Source organism: Durio zibethinus, chromosome 4 (assembly GCF_047325235.1).
Source record: "Durio zibethinus cultivar Kanyao isolate XHJ-2024 chromosome 4, ASM4732523v1, whole genome shotgun sequence".
NCBI lineage: Eukaryota > Viridiplantae > Streptophyta > Magnoliopsida > Malvales > Malvaceae > Durio > Durio zibethinus.
The window spans coordinates 10,601,402-10,619,355 of NC_143165.1; positions in this window are offsets into that span (position 1 = coordinate 10,601,402).

Sequence of the window (17,954 nt, forward strand, 5' to 3'; positions counted from 1 at the left end):
AAAGTACCTATTGCTTTCGTGAGGTCTAATGCCTCCGTAGTGGCTAGCGAAATACTCCCACTCAAATTGAACATTTTCCGCTTGTAGCCTGTAATGGGTGAGGATTAGGGTGCCTTACTAGTCTGTGATGGACAAGGATGTAAGGAACAATTTGAGGACCTTTAGACTCTGACTTTAAAACCACATGTAATGAACCTTAAGAGTGCCTAACCCTAGGATAGAGCCCTTTCTACCCAATGATAGATATACCCTGAAATTAGGACACAAAAAAGGTGTTTATCTAATCATTTTGATTGCTTAACTTTGTGTATTATTTTTTGTAATGTTATGCATCAGCATTACTTTCATTTCATTCATGAAACTAACTATGTTGTTTGTCTGATTGTATGCATCCGCATTACTTTCATGACCATGTTTTAACACAATCATTTGCATTCATTTCATACTAGATTTCATTCAGAAAAATGTACATTTCATTTGTGTATCAAAGCATCATACATAAGGCACAGCATGACATTTCTAATCATAAGTATGGTACTCAAGGTCCCAGAATAGCTCCATCTAGCAAAAACCCTGCTCATCCATACAACACAAGATCCAGAGCAAGGCAAATGGAGGAAGAAAGTTCTCATAGATTTGAAAAGCTAGAAAAAGCTCAGGAGAAGATTGAAAATGAACTTAGCAAAATTCTGGAGGCTCTCAATAATATGAATAAAGGAAAAGGAGTTGAAAGAAGTACAAGCCAGCAAGAAGTGGCTGACCCTTTGTACCCTCCAGGTTTTGGCCCACCTCAAGCCCAGTCTGCCCAAGAGGTCCCGCCACAACATTTCGCCTATCCTGGAATGCCATCAGCTTTCAACCCAGGGCAGTATAACAGCTATATAAATCCTGTCTTCACTGAAAAGGCAGCAGAACCAATTCCTGATCTAGATGATTTAAAAGAGAAGGAGAAGGAAAAGATGAGAGTAGAGGCTGAGGAAAGTTCCAAGATTAGCATGTTAGAGCAGAGGCTACGGGCTGTAGAAGGATTTAGTTTTTATGGGTCAGTTGATGCTGCTGGGCTCTGCCTAGTTCCTGATGTGGTTATCCCCTATAAATTCAAAGTACCGAAATTTGAAAAATATGACGGTACAAAGTGCCCTAAAACCCACATCACCATGTATTGCAGGAAGATGGCAGCTCATGCACATGATGAAAAACTCTTGATGCATGTCTTTCAAGATAGTCTTACTGGTTCTGCTGCCAGGTGGTATGTTCAGTTGGATAGAACCCACATTCGCTCCTGGAGCGATATGGCTCATGACTTCATCAGCCAATATCGACACATCATCGATTTGGCCCCTGATCGTTTATCTTTGCAAAATCTGGAGAAAAAGTCAAATGAGTCTTTTAAAGAATACGCCCAGAGATGGAGGGATATAGCTTCACAGGTACAACCTCCACTGACAGAGAAAGAGACCACAGTACTGTTTGTTAGCACTTTAAAGCCTCCCTATTATGAAAAGATGATAGGGAATGCAACAAAGAATTTTGCTGACATGGTAATCTCTGGAGAAATTATTGAAAGTGCCATAAAAAATGGCAAGTTGAGAGGAGGAGAAACCAAGAAGACATCAGAAAAGAAAGAAGCTGAAGCTCAAGCTGTGAGCTTTGATAGACAACAATTCAGGGGTTATCAACCTTATCCATCCCAAGGCTACTCTCCATACTATCCCGCTGTGAATAATGCCTCATCCTACCCATACCAGCTAGCTCCACAACCATCTTATTCATCCAATTACCGCCTTAATATTCAAGCTCCGGTAAGAACCCAAATTCGCCCTACTAACCCAGCAAGTGGCTTACGAGAACAACGGACTACTCGAGAAAAACCTGTATTTGATCCAATTCCTATGACTTATACAGAGTTATATCGAGAACTCTATAATAGCCATTTGATTGCCCCCAGCCATGTGGAACCGCTTAAACCACCATATCCAAAGTGGTATGATCCTACAGCCCACTGTGACTACCACTATGGAATTACTGGCCATTCTACTGAAAATTGCACTGCTTTAAAGTATAAGGTGCAACGGTTGATCAATGATGGAATGGTAAGTTTTGATCAAGGAAAAGCAACAACATCTAATGTTAGCACTCTGAGTGAAAGTCAAGAACAGAAAGGGTCCGGAGAGTCACAATGAATTGAGGGGCAAGATATCAATAGAGATAAGGCTGGTTGAAGGTTTCTTCTGTCATTTTGGGATTTTTTTTTCAAACAATGTTAGATTTTTTTGCAATATGACTTCACTTGTTATCATTTTAATAAAGGCAAGTCAGTGCATTTCATTACATTTTTCTCTTTCACTTGACCATTACTCCATGCTTTGTTACCTTCCATAACTTCACATTCCCATTCTTAAATTTCAGATGATGAATATTTAGACAATGATAACAATAATTCTGAGATTTAATTTTGAGAACTCATCCACGTCAATGTGAGGAGATGATTTGAGCAAAAAGTAAGCTATTACTGAAGGTGAAATAGATATGTCTTGAAGGTGTGTAATATTTTATACAAGTTTATGAGCTTTGTTCAATAGATGATGTTCAAGAAAGGTATTCACAATTGAGATGAAAAATGGCCATCTTTCTTTTACCATTTGAAAAATCATTTATTGTTACCCCTTTGAGCTTATCATTTTTTTGAAGAACCCCAACCAAGGATCACCCTCTACACTGGAGGGTAATTTTTGAAAAAAAAAAAAAAAAAAAAAACCACAAAAGGTCTCAAAGATGAAAAGAGAAAGAAAAGCAAAAGAAAAAAATAAATGCCACACATGACTTGGGGCAAAGTAATGAGAATCCTTTGTGTGAGGAAAGAAAAAATAGTGAAACGATGTGGGGCAAAATGCCAAGCTGCATCAAATGATCCTTCGGTCTTGAACCTTTTTAATACATGTTTTGAGCCTATTATATCCATTTTTTTTTATGACCCTTCACCTTGACCTACATTACAACCTTGAAAAGTCCATTTGGATCAAGTGTGAATACTCAACTTGAATGATCATATGTTGAGCGAAGGCATGCTCATGATGAAGCGATGGAATCATGCTACATTACCTTAAAAGTTTGATGTATGAAGGATGTCAATAATAGGTGAAGAATGAGAAAAAAAAAGATGATGAAAAAAAAAGAAAAAGAAAAAGAAAGAAAGAAGAAAAAATGAGAAAATGAAAAAATGAAAAAATGAAAAAAGAGATCCAAATTGAAAACCTGAAAGGGTGATTTTGGTACCCAAAAAAAAAAAAACAAAAAAAAGATCCAGGTCAAATGGCTCACATGAATGAAAGATCAAAAACATCTGAAGATCCCTCAAAGACTGGGGCAGAGTTCGCCAAGCTCAAGATGACTTCAACAGTAAATGAATGAGTTTTTGAAAAAGAATCCTAGATTAATGTTGAAAATTGTCTGAATATTCATCATTTGGACATACCATTTACCTCAATGACATCCAATTTATTTTCTTTCCCATTTATTTTCTACCAAAATAGATCTCCATTGATTATCTTTACCATAATTCACTTTCTGTCCTCTTATTGTTACACCCTTAGAATGAATTGAGAAAATGCTTGATTGCATTGTATTTGTCAAAATTTGAAATGATAATGAATGAATGAACATGTGCTTAAAAGAATCTTACATTCATTTGAAAAGAAATCTAAGATGATGAAGAAATGGTAGAAACCTAAAAGAGATGATGGGGCAAATCTTGAAAAGTGATGAATTGATCGATATGACTTGCAAGATATGATTGAATGATGAAGACAATCAGTAGACAAAGTCTGTTTTGGAATGGTTGATGCTGAGACAAGGACCCGGTGATGGTGGATGAAATTTGTTTTGAAATTTGCTAGTGCTGAGAAATTCATTGAATGATGGTCAAGGGATGATCGATTGATGAAGTTTATTCCAAAGTATTGAAAAACAGAACAAGGAAAGAATGTGAGTGGAAAGGACAATTGAGAGCTACACTGGTTCGATCTTAGAAGAGCAGTGCAATTGGATCCTTGAGGAATCAAAGGGCTTGACACCCAAGAAAGAAAAAAAGAGCTTGAGAAACTTGAGTACCATACATTAAACAGGAATTAATTGGCCAACATTTGCATAGCATGCATTGAAAATCATGCACATTGCATAGCATACACTACTTTCAGGAAAGTATAGTGTACAAATTCAAGAAGCAGGGGTGTTCCAACATCCCACATGGAAAAGACAGATATGAAAAGACTTTGCAAGTTTGAGAAGAAACTTGTCAGGTAAATTCTTAATCCTTGAAATAGGATGTCTCTTGGTATCAGGGTTGATTTATAAGACCTTTGGGCATGATCTCCTGAAATTCTCTTCAAACATAACTTTCAACTCCTTCGGACATGATTGTCTAGGAGTATTTACTTTTCAAAGTTCGTTGCCTCTGTTTAGAGGAGCAATTTAATTTTCCAAAGTCGTGGTACCTCTGTTTAGAGGAGCAATTTACTTTTTCAAAGTCGTGGTGCCTCTGTTTAGAGGAGCAATTTACTTTTCAAAGTTCGTTGCCTCTGTTTAGAGGAGCAATTTACTTTTCAAAGTTCGTTGCCTCTGTTTAGAGGAGCAATTTACCTTTCCAAAGTCATGGTACCTCTGTTTAGAGGAGCAATTTACTTTCCAAAGTCGTGGTACCTCTGTTTAGAGGAGCAATTTACTTTTCCAAAGTCGTGGTACCTCTGTTTAGAGGAGCAATTTACTTTTCAAAGTTCGTTGCCTCTGTTTAGAGGAGCAATTTACTTTTCAAGTTCGTTGCCTCTGTTTAGAGGAGCAATTTACTTTCAAAGTTTCGTTGCCTCTGTTTAGAGGAGCAATTTACTTTCAAAGTCGTGGTGCCTCTGTTTAGAGGAACAATTTACTTTTTCAAAGTCGTGGTGCCTCTGTTTAGAGGAGCAATTTACTTTTCCAAGTTCGTTGCCTCTGTTTAGAGGAGCAATTTGCTTTTCAAAAGTTGTGGTGCCTCTGTTTAGAGGAGCTTTGGTAAAAAAAAAAACAAAAAAACAAAAAAAACAAAAAAACAAAAAACAAAAAAACCAAAAAAACAAAAAAACCAAAAAATGTTGAGTTGAGTCTTGATTGGGTGTCTACGTCTTTGCGCAATTTCTGTTTTCACAGAAAATGTGCAAAGAGGGGCAGCTGTAGACACCCAATTGGGTCCGGCCCAGATCAATTGGGCCTGGCCCAAATGGGTAAGCCCAATTCAATTTTATCTTGTATTTTTTTTTCTTCTTTTCTTCTTCTTTTGTATTTTATGTATTGTATTATTTATTATTATTATGTATTAATATATGTATATATTTATTTATTTATTTTTTGTTAGTATTTATGTGTATTTTATTATTTATGTATATATATATATATATATTTTTTTTTTATCTTTTTTATTTTATTCATTTTTGTATTTTTACTTATCTAATTATATATCTGATATATTTTTTTATTTATCTTATAATATCTGCTGATTTATCTTCTCTAATTATCTAGTTTTTTATTTTATTTGATTTTGATTTTGGAAGGCTGAGATTGAAGGCTGAGATTGAAGGCTGAAGAATCCCATTGGAAATGGGAATTCAATCAGAAGAGTTCAGTGGGATTCAAAGATTGAATTCCCGTCCAAGGAGGAATTGGGATTGATCAGGAACTCCTGATCAATCCCTATAAAAGGGACTCTGGAACAGAATTCAAGACACACAGAAAACAGTAAGCAAAGCTACTGATTTGAGAGAAAAGGAGGCGTATAGGAAGCTAGGAAAAGTTTAGGAGTGTTTTGGGAGTGAGAAAAAATTTTTAGAGATTTTTTGGCGAAAATATTTTCTGGAAATTTCTGGGAAATTTCCAGAATCCGGCGAAAATTCCGGCGAAATTTGAATTTTTCGGTAACAATTCCGGTGAACATTGAAGTTTCCGGCGACCAGTCCAGTTTCCGACGAAGAATCCCAGAAACCGGCGATCTTCCGGCGAAATTTCCAGATTTCGACGAACATTTCCAGAATCCGGCACCGGTGTTCTTCAGTTTCTAGAGAGAAGGGAGAGAAAAAGGAAGAAGAGAGAGAGAGGGGGAGGAGCGTTCTGCCGAAAAACGAAGGAAGGTGCCTTTTATACCCTCCCAAAACGACGTCGTTTTGGCCTTAAGTAACCCAGAGGATCTGCGCGTTTTGCCGAACCCGACCCGACCCGGGCGTCGACCCGCTTTCTGACCCGCGCGTGCCAGCCCCCCTCCGAGCCGAGCCGAGCCGAGCCAAGCCTCCAAGCCGCTCCCCCGAGCCGTTTTCTCTTCCTTGAGCCGAGCCGAGCCGAGCCGCGATCCGAGCCGCTCCAGTTTTTTTTTTTTTTTTTTTGAATTTTTTTTATTTCTTTGTTTATTTGTTTATTTTATTTTTTATTTATTAGATTAGGTTTATGTAATATACTTTTTATTTATTTTTTATTATTTTATTTTCTTTAAATAAAAATAAAAAATTCCAAAAAAATATATTTTTAGGGAAAAGTTGAAAGTAGTAATTTTCCTTAGAAATAAATTTCCAAAAAATATTTTTGGGGATTTTCCTCAGAAATAAATTTCAAAAAAAGATATATTTTAGGGAAAAGTTGAAAGTATCAATTTTCCTTAAGAATAAATTTCCAAAAAAATATTTTTAGGGAAAAGTTGAAAGTATCAATTTTCCTTAAAAGAAAAATAAATTTCCAAAAAAAAATATTTTTAGGGAAAAGTTGAAAGTATCAATTTTCCTTAGAAATAAATTTCCAAAAAAATATTTTCGGGGAAAAGTTGAAAGTATCAATTTTCCTCAGAAATAAATTTCCAAAAAAAATATTTTCGGGGAAAAGTTGAAAGTATCAATTTTCCTTAGAAATAAATTTTCAAAAAAAGGGGTTTTTGAGGAAAAGTTGAAAGTATCAATTTTCCTTGAAAATCGAAATTTCCAAAAAATATTTTTGGGGAAAAGTTGAAAGTATCAATTTTCCCTACAAAAAAAAATCATTATTTCCTTCCTTTCTATCTTAATTTTGATTTTGTTTTTTCTTTTAAATAATCCGACGACGGAGCCTCTGTAAGTGAAACAGTAGTTTTTCTTGCATACTCTTGAGGTGAGGGAATTTTCTCAATTTTCTGCTAAAAGTATTAGAGTCAATTGAGAAAATTTTCCAATAATTAATTACTTGGTAAAATTTTAAGGCTTTTGGATAACACAAATTTAAGCTGGTACCATCTTTTGATGGGCGTTGTGAGGGTGCTATAACCTTCCTCACACGTAACCGAACTCCCGAACCCTGTTCTGGTTAGTAGACCTGAACCTATTCTTTTAGGGACCCTTAAGCTTAGGTGTTCCCTGAAAGGACAGATTCCATAGGTGGCCAATCGCACCTAGACAAAAAAGATTGGTGGCGACTCCCTGAAAGTTAATGTCTAGCGATAGATCCCCGGATCTAGGCGTTACGACAGCTGCTGAAGAAGCATTGGAATGCTTCTATCGATCTTTTGAATTGGTCAATACTGTAGGTGAAGGATTTTAAAGTCAGTCTTTTTCAAAGATAGTGGTGAGCCAAGTCATCAACAAAGGCTGGTGTCCAGGACTTGGGCTAGGCAAAAATTTGCAAAAAATTAAAGAACCTCCAACAGTAGTGGACAATAGTGACAGGATGGGCCTAGGCTATGAGATGGCAGAGTGGGAAGTCAAAAAAAGGCCATCAAGAAAGACAGCAAGACTGATGTTCATCCCACACTTGTATGAAACCTTCAGACCTGGAGAATTTATGTACCCAGATGTAAGAAAAAGTATGGAAGATGATTTTACCTAGTTAGCCATTAATGCTATTAAAAATGAAGTGAGGGTTAATCAAGAAGAGTGGGTTCGCCTTTGTCCACTAGATTATGAGCTGAACAATTAGAGTGCCATTGAAATGCCTTTGACTTTTGATTTTGATACAATGTAATTGTAACATCTCAATAGCTTTTGCCCAAGGCTATGGGGTGACTTTTTTGTTTGGGCCATTCATCATTTATTATTTTTAATAAAAAATAAAAAGGATGTATTTTCATTCATTTCTTCTTATGCCTTCATTATTTCCATCTTTCAAGCACATCTTGCCAACATATCCCATTTCATTCAATTTCAGGTCTTTAAATGAACAAGAAGATAATCATGATAACAATCAAGAGGTTAGCTTTGAGAATTCAATTAATACTGATGAACTTGATAATGAAGAGAATTCTGAAGAATATGTTATGCCTCCGGACCTAATGGGGATGATTGAACAAGAAAATAAGTCGATTAAGCCTCATCAAGAGATAGTGGACTTAGTGAATCTGAGAGATAAAGAAAATAAGAAAGAGGTCAGAATGGGCACTTCACTTTCATCTGGAGATAGACAATGATTGGCAGACCTTCTTCAAAAATTTGTAGATATATTCGCTTGGTCTTACCAAGATATGCCAGGGTTGAGCACAGAGATAGTGGAGCACAGATTGCCCCTAAAGCCAGAATGTAAGCCAGTTCGACAGAAACTGAGATGGATGAAGCCCGAAATGCTACTAAAGATTAAAGAGGAGGTGAAGAAACAATTTGATGCAGGTTTTCTACAAGTGGCTAAGTACCCAGAATGGGTAGCCAATATAGTCCTAGTTCTTAAGAAAGAGGGAAAAGTACGAATGTGTGTGGACTATCGGGACTTGAATAAGGCCAGCCCAAAGGATAACTTTCCTTTGCCTCATATTGATACACTGGTAGATAACACGGCTAAACATTCGATTTTCTCCTTTATGGATGGTTTTTTGGGGTATAATCAGATAAAAATGACTGCAGATGATATGGAAAAGACTACTTTTGTGACCATGTGGGGAACTTTCTGCTACAAAGTCATGCCTTTGGGTTAAAAAAATGCTGGGACAATATATCAAAGGGCCATGGTAACACTCTTTCATGACATGATGCACAAAGAGATTGAAGGGTATGTAGATGATATGATTACAAAGTCTTGTGGGGATGAAGATCATGTCACCAGCCTCAGAAAGTTATTTGAGAGGTTGAAAAAATTTCAGCTAAAATTAAACCCAGCCAAGTGCACATTTGGGGTAAAGTCAGGGAAGTTGCTAGGCTTCGTAGTCAGTGAAAGAGGAATTGAAATCGATCCCGACAAGATACGAGCCATCCAGAATTTGTCACCTCCCAGCACACTAAAAGAAGTTCGAGGTTTTCTGGGGAGATTGAACTAAATTTCTCGGTTCATCTCTCAACTTACTTACAAATGTGATCCCATCTTCAAGCTTCTCCGTAAAGATAATCCTGGAAAATGAAATGAAGAATGTCAAAAGGTGTTTGATAAAATTAAGCAATATTTATCAAACCCTCCAGTATTGGTGCCACTTGTTCCAGGGAAACCTTTAATTTTGTACCTAACTGTATGTGAAAATTCAATGGAATGTGTGCTGGGGCAGCAAGATGAGGCTAGTCGAAAGGAGAGAGCTATTTATTATCTGAGTAAAAAATTCACAGAATATGAATCCAAGTATTCTTCACTGGAGAAAATGTGTTGTGCATTAGCGTGGACTGCCAAAAGACTCAGATAGTATATGCTCTATCACATTACGTGGCTCATAACGAAACTGGATCTCATTAAGTATATCTTTGAGAAGCCTTCTTTGTCTGAGAGAATCGCTAGATGGCAAGTAATGCTCTCAGAATACGATATTATATACGTGACCCAAAAAGTAATAAAAGAGGGCGCTATAGCAGAATTTCTTACAGATCGTGCTACTGAAGAGTATAAGCCGATGAAGCTAGAATTCCTTGATGAAGACTTAATGACTATTTCTCAACTGGAGGAAGGGGAGCATGTAGAAAAATGTTGGAGAATGTACTTTGATGGAGCTGCTAATACCTTGGGGTAATTCTGATTTCTCCAGAAGAACAATACTACCCTGTAACAGCGAGGTTAAATTTCAATTGCACAAATAACATCGCTGAGTATGAGGCATGTGTCATGGGCCTGCAAGCTGCTATGGATAGAAGAGTAAAAACACTGAAAGTGTTTGGAGACTCAGCTCTAGTCATATATCAGTTGAAAGGAGAATGGGAGACGAGAGACTCAAAACTTGTTCCATATCATAAGTATATTCTAGAGCTAACAAAACAATTTGAAGGTGTCCAGTTTGATCACTTACCCCGGAAAGAGAATTTGATTGCTGATGCATTGGCTACTCTGGCTGTAATGATTCGAATTAATGATAATACCGACATTCAGCCCATCAAGTTAGATGTTAGGGATATACCAGTGTATTACTCTAATGTAGATGGGGAAGAAGATGGAAAACCCTGGTATTATGACATCTTATAGTATGTCAAGGATCAGCAATATCCAGTTCATGCAATAAAAAATGATAAAAAGGTCATCCGAAGATTGGCTATGAGTTTTTTTCTGGATGGGGATGTCCTGTACAAAAGAAGCAAGGATCAAGTATTATTGAGGTGTGTAGATGAGACTGAAGCGAAGAAAATTATTAAAGAGGTGCATGATAGAATATGTGGGGCACATACTAGTGGACATATGATGGCAAGACAGATCATGAGAGCGGGATATTACTGGTTGATGATGGAGAATGATTGCATTGATTATGCTCGTAAATGTCATAAATGCCAGATATATGCTGATAGGATTCGTGCTCCGTCATCTGCTTTACATGTTATGGCACCACCATGGCCATTTTCAATGTGGGGCATGGATGTCATTGGTCCGATCACCCCAAAGGCTTCTAATAGGCACAGATTCATTTTTGTGATGATAGATTACTTCACAAAATTGGTAGAGGCAGCATCGTATGCAAATGTGACACACTCCATGGTTTACAAGTTCATAAAGAAAGAGATCATCTGTAGATATGAACTTTCGGAGAGAATCATTTCAGACAATGCTAAGAATCTAAATAGTAAGATGATGCAAGAAATATGTGCTCAATACAAGATCAAGCATCATAACTCGGCACCATACCGTCTGAAAATGAATGGGGTAGTTGAGGCAGCCAATAAGAACATAAAGAGGATTTTGGAGAAAATGATCGAAACTTACAAAGATTGGCATGAGAAGTTGCCATTCGCATTGCATGCATATCGAACGTCAGTTCGTACCTCTACTGGGGTAACCCTGTTTTTTTTGGTTTATGGGATGGAGGCTGTACTACCAGTGAAAGTAGAGATCCCTTCTTTGAGAGTCTTAAAAGAAGTCAAGTTGGAAGAAGCTGAATGGATTCAAGAACGTTATGAGCAGTTAAATTTTATAGAAGAGAAGAGATTGACTGCACTGTGCCATGGTCAGCTATATCAAATGAGAATGATGAGGGCTCATGATAAGAAGATTCAACCCCGTTGTTTTCGGGAAGGAGAGTTGGTCTTGAAAAGAATTCTCCCAATCCAACACGATAGTAGAAAAAAATGGACTCCAAATTAGGAAGGGCCGTATGTGGTGAAACGAGCTTTTTCGGGTGGAGCACTGATACTAACTGAGATGGATGGAAATGATTTACCCCAGCCTATAAATTTCGATGCTGTGAAGAAATACTATGCTTGAAAAAATAGAAAAAAATAGAAAAATAAAAAAATGAAAAAAGAAAAAGTGAAAAAGGAGGACTCAAGGCGAAAACCCTAAAAGGGCGGTTTGAGTCATAAGGGGTTTGTCTAAGTTGAAAACCTGAAAAGGCAGCTTAAATAAAAAGAATACAGCATCGAATCTGAAAGTCCGTTGATATGGAGGCTAGCAAATTCGAAAGAATTCTAAGTTGTTAAATACATCAGAGGGTGGAGTTTTCAGAAAAAACTTTGAGATGTGTTATTATGATTATCTGATTGTTCATTTTGGGCTTTGTCCCCATACCTATCCTTGTAATTTTCTCTTGGCCAAAGTTTGCCAACATTTTACTAATAAGAAACGTTTTTTTTCATTCTTTGTGCCTTTTCTTGATAACTGTTTCTCAACCATTCAGATTCTTTTCTTCTTAATCCCTCATCATGGAAGAAATGTGCAAATGCATTTTCACTTTTTAAGTTTGAAATAATGATTGATGAATGAATAACAACATAAAAAATTTTTACACTACATTGAATAAGTCAAAAATGAAAAAGGCAGAATCAAGATGTTCAGCTCCTGATTAAGACATTGAATCTGGGAAGAGATTTTTGTTACAGGAAGAATATGAGTGGAAGAGACAATTAAGAGCTACACTGGTTCGATCTTAGAAGAGTAGTGTAATTGGATATCTGAAGAATCAAAGGGCTTGATGCCCGAGAAAAGCTTGAGAAACTTGAGTACCATACATTGAACAGGAATTAATTGGCCAACATTTGCATAGCATGCATTGAAATTCATATGCATTTGCACAGTATACACTACTTTCAGGAAAGTATAGTGTATAAATTCAAGAAGCAAGGGTGTTCCAACATCCCACATAGAGAAGATAGATATTTTGCAAAATTGAAAAAGAAAAAGCTTGTCAGGTAAGTTCCTAATCCTTGAAATAGGATGTTTTTTGGTATCAGGGTTGATTTATAAGACCTTTGGGCATGATCTCCTGAAATTCCCTCAAACACAACTTTCAACTCCTTTGGACATGATTGTCAAGGAGTATTTTACTTTTTCAAAGTTTCGTTGCCTCTGTTTAGAGGAGCAATTTATTTTTTAAAGTCGTGGTGCCTCTGTTTAGAGGAGTAATTTACTTTTCAAAAGTCATGGTGCCTCTGTTTAAAGGAGCAATTTACTAAACAGAGGAGCAATTTACTTTTCCAAAGTCGTGGTGCCTCTGTTTAGAGGAGCAATTTATTTTTTCAAAGTCGTGGTGCCTCTGTTTAAAGGAGCAATTTACTTTTCAAAGTTGTGGTGCCTCTGTTTAGAGGAGCAATTTACTTTTCCAAAGTCATGGTGCCTCTGTTTAGAGGAGCAATTTACTTTCCAAAGTCGTTGAGCCTCTGTTTAAAGGAGCTTTGGTCAAAAACAAAAAAAAAAACTAAAAAACTAAAAAAAAAACACAAAAAAATGACAATGTTGAGTCGAGTCTTGATTGGGTGTCTACGTCTTTGCGCAATTTCTGTTTCACAGAAAATGTGCAAAGAGGGACAGCTGTAGACACCCAATTGGGTCCAAGCCCAGATCAATTGGGCCTGGCCCAAATGGGTAAGCCCAATGCAATTTTTACTTTGTATTATTTTTTTCTCTTTTCTTTTCTTTTCTTTTGTATTTTATGTATTTTATTATTATTTATTATTATTATATGTATATTTTTACTTATTTATTTATTTATTTTTCTGTTAATATTTATATGTATTTTTATATAGTTATATATTTAGTATTTTATTATAATTTATTTACTATTATTTTTTATCTTGTAATATTTTTAGGTTTATCTTATTTTTATTATCTATTAATTTTATTTTTATTCATTTATCTGATTTTATCGATTATCTGATTATTATCATGATATTTTTTTCCTTTTTGAGGGCTAGGATTGAAAGTTGAAGAATCCCACTGTGAATGGGAATTCAATCAGAAGAGTCTAGTTGGATTCAAAGATCGAATCTCTATCCAAGGAGGAATTGGGATTGATCAGGAACTCTTGATCAACCCCTATAAAAGGGACCTCCTGGAACAGATGCGGGACACACAGAAAACAGTAAGCAAAAGCTACTGATTGAGAGAATATGGGCGTATGAGAGCTAAGAAAAGGTTTAGGAGTGTTCTGGGAGTGAGAAGAAATTTTTTGAAGTTTTTTGGCGATTTTTTTTCTGGGAATTTCTGGAAATTCCATATTCTGGTGAATTTTTCGGCGAAGTTTAAATTTTTCGACGAAAATTCTGGCCAACCTTGAAGTTTTCGGTGACCTGCCCAGTTTTCGGTAAAGAATCTCAGAAATCGATGATCTTCCGGCCAACTTCCGACGAAATTTCTAGATTCTGGCGACATTTTCCAGAATCTGACGAAAATTTCACCGGTGTTCTTCAGCTTTTAGAGAGAAGGGAGAGAAAAAGGGAAGAAGAGAGAGAAGGGAGAAGGTTTCTGCCGAAAAATGAAGGAAACTGCCTTTTAAGTGACCCAGAGGATCTGCGCGTTTTGTCAAGATCCGACCCGAACGTCGACCCGCTTCCTGACCCGCGCGTGCTGCCCCCCTCCGAGCCAAGCCGAGCCGAGTCGAGCTTCCCAAGCCGCCAACCCGAGCCGTTTCTCTTCCTTGAGCCGAGCCGATAGCCGAGCCGCTCCAAGATTTTTTTTTTTGAATTATTTATTTATTTATTAGATTAGATTTATTTAATATTTTTTTATCTTTATCTTATTTTTATTTTTGTTTTACTTTTCTTTATTTTTTTTATTTTCACTTTTTTTTGTTCTATTTTCTTTAAATAAAAAAATTTAAAAAAATATTTCTGAGGAAAAGTTGAAAGTATCAATTTTCCTTAAAAATAAATTTTCAAAAAATATTTTTGAGGAAAAGTTGAAAGTATCAATTTTCCTTAAAAATAAATTTTCAAAAAAAAAGGATTTTTGAGGAAAAGTTGAAAGTATCAATTTTCCTTGAAAATAAAAAATTTTCGAAAAGTATTTTTAGGGAAAAGTTGAAAGTATCAATTTTCCTTAAAAATAAATTTTCAAAAAAAAAAAGGATTTTTGAGGAAAAGTTGAAAGTATCAATTTTTCTTAGAAATCAAAGTTTCAAAAAAAAATATTTTTGGGGAAAAGTTGAAAGTATCAATTTTCCCCACACAAGAACAATCATTCTCTCCTTCCTTTCTATTTTGATTTTGATTTTGATTTTTCTTTAACCAATCCGACGACGGAGCCTCTGTAAGTGAGACAGTAGTTTCTCTTGCATACTCTTGAGGTGAGAGAATTTTTTCAATTTTCTGCTAAAAGTATTAGAGTCAATTGAGAATAATTTCCAATAATTAATTACTTGGTAAGATTTTAAGGCTTTTGGATAACACAAATTTAAGTTGGTACCATCTTTTGATGGGCGTTGTGAGGGTGCTATAACTTTCCTCACACGTAATCGAACTCCCGAACCCTGTTCTGGTTAATAGACCTGAACCTATTCTTTTAGCGACCCTTAAACTCAGGTGTTCCCTAAAAGGACAGATTCCTTAGTTGGCCAATCGTACCTAGATAAAAAAGATTGGTGGCGACTCCCTCAAGTCAATGTCTAGCGATAGATCCCCGGATCTAGACGGTATGACATGTAGTTAAAAAAACTCACCTAGTGTATTAGTTTATTATGTAAACTGCCAGTTCATAATGGTTTAAAGTAGTTTAATTATAAAATTGATTGAATTACAGAATTGGACTAATTCCAACGTTGATTCATCAGTTCAATTGGTTAAACCGGCGATTCGATCAATTTTGAAACTATGCATTACAATTCTTGGAGAGCATCTTTATTTTTTTTTCTTCTTTTTTATTTTTTAGAGAGAATACTTAGTTGGAATATTTTTCTTTTCCTTGAGATCATGATGAATTTAATTATTTATATTTTTCATTTATTTTAGACTTGGTGATTCATGTATTTGTATTGTATTAAATATTAAAATTAATATATTTATATTATATTTTATATGAAAATTATGTCATAATTTATATTGACATGAAAATATAAAATATATTTTTTTGTTTTGTTAAAGCTATACTTAATTTTTGGACGTGAATGAATAATTTGATTCTTAATAGATTTACGGGCGAAGGTCACCGAAAAATAAATTAGAAAATAATGCAAAAAAAATAATTGAGAAAAGAAAGAAGAAAAAAAAAGGCTCAACAATTCAAAAGTGCATTGATGGTCCCATGTCCCACTAATGAAAGCCGTGAATTACAAGCCACTAGGAAAAAAATATATATAAATGGTTTGACTTAGAGTCATTTGCCCCGAACTCCAAGAAAAAGCCAAGAGGTTGGGCGCTTATCTAGTTGTCTTCCATGAAGGATAGGAAAAAGGAAAATGATAATAATTAGAATCCAGAGAAATTAAGAAAGTCTTTGATGCAACATTTCTCAGTAGTTTCGATTGGTCATAAGATTTTAAGCAGAATTTCCCGGTATATGTGGATACTTGAAGCTTTTTGTCATGTGAAGCAAAGTTGATTTTACGTCAATTTTTTTTAATTCAAAAAGTATTGATTGAAATAAAAGCTTCATCTTGGATCTTGAAAGTTCATATTTTTTAGGTATATTTATTGTGATGTATAAGTACATTAAATTGATTATTAAATATAAAATTATGAAATTATTATCATTTTTAATTAAGTATGATTAATCACTTAATCAAATCTATCTTATTTTATAAAAACTTTAGGTTTAATTTTATATTCTTTAAAAGAATAGATTTTGTTCTATAAAATTAAATTAGATTCAAAAGTACGATTATGTATAAAAAAAATATAATACTTCTATAATATGCATCCAAAAAATAGCATTAATTAATTTTATGCTATCTATTAAATCTTAAAAATATAAAAAAAATCTTAAAATAATTTTTATATTGGAAATTATTCTTAAATTCTTCTAATATTTTAGCAAAAATTCAAGAATATTTTTTTACCTCAAAAATATTCAAGAAAACTATTATCTCTCTTGAAAAGATTTCATCGTCAGATTCAAAACTTTTAAAAAATTTCAAATTTAATTGGAATATTTAATATCATAAAGTATTTTTAAATTACTCTAATATTTTGACAAAAAATTTAACATATCTTGTATCATAACGTTCAATTTCAAGAATCTACTCATTAGATACAACAATATGGAGTCACAGCTAATATTTTTATTTAAGTGTAATTGATCACTTATATGAATCTATTCTTTTTAAAATTATCCTAAGTTTGACTAAAGTTCCTAAAAAAAATAAGTTTTGGTCTACATTAATAAAATAAGTTCATGAGTCATATTACATGTAGAGAAATTTTTAGCACTCTCACAACGCTTAAAATTAGTACCAAATTAATCTTATCTTATCTTATCTAAATCTTAATTGAAAAGGTTTCTATTCCTACATTTTGTTAATTTCTATATTTAATTATTGGAAAAAAATCATTAGGCTTTCACCAAAAAAAATTTCTTACCTCAAAAATATTCAAGATAAACTCATTATTTGTTTGAAAAAACTCTGTTGTCAAATTTATTAAGTACCTTATAACAAAAAAACCAATTTACTTACATCTTTTTTATTTGTTTACAAAATATTAGTTACAAATAATGATAAAAACATATTTACAAGCTTCTAATCATAAAAAAATATATTTACACTTTTCTAAAAAAATACATTTCAATTTTTATTTTCATCAATTAAATTAATAATCAATAGGTAAAAAATAAAACTGAAATAAAAAAAACAAATAATGAATAAATAAATAAATATAGAAATAGATAAATAAGTAAAAAATAGTAAAACAAAATAATTTCATAAAAGAATTATTATCACAAATATTATCTTAAGTTACATTAGACAACAAATAAATATAACATCATAATAAATAAAAATAAAAGGAAATACACTTAACTAATGCTCTTAGACCAACCCGAAATAAAGCCTACTACCAAAAAAATTTTGCTTGACTCTATTTACTCTATTATTACGTGTATGGCTCTCTTTTTTTTTTTACTTAGTGATTCTTCTTAATTGTTGTTAATGGTTTAATTGCTTGTTGCCTTACTTAATTGCCAATTATTCTTGTAATCTCCCCTTTTAATTGCTTATTGATTTTCCTTCTCCTTCTTTCCAAGAACTTCTTTCTTAAAACTCAAAGCCTTTTTAATTCTTGATAATTTTGATTGTGTTACTTTTTGATCTTCTTAAACTTGGAATTGAGTTCTTTTTATAAGGATTAAATCTCTTTTCAATTTGGAAATCTTTAAGGCCAACTGAATAT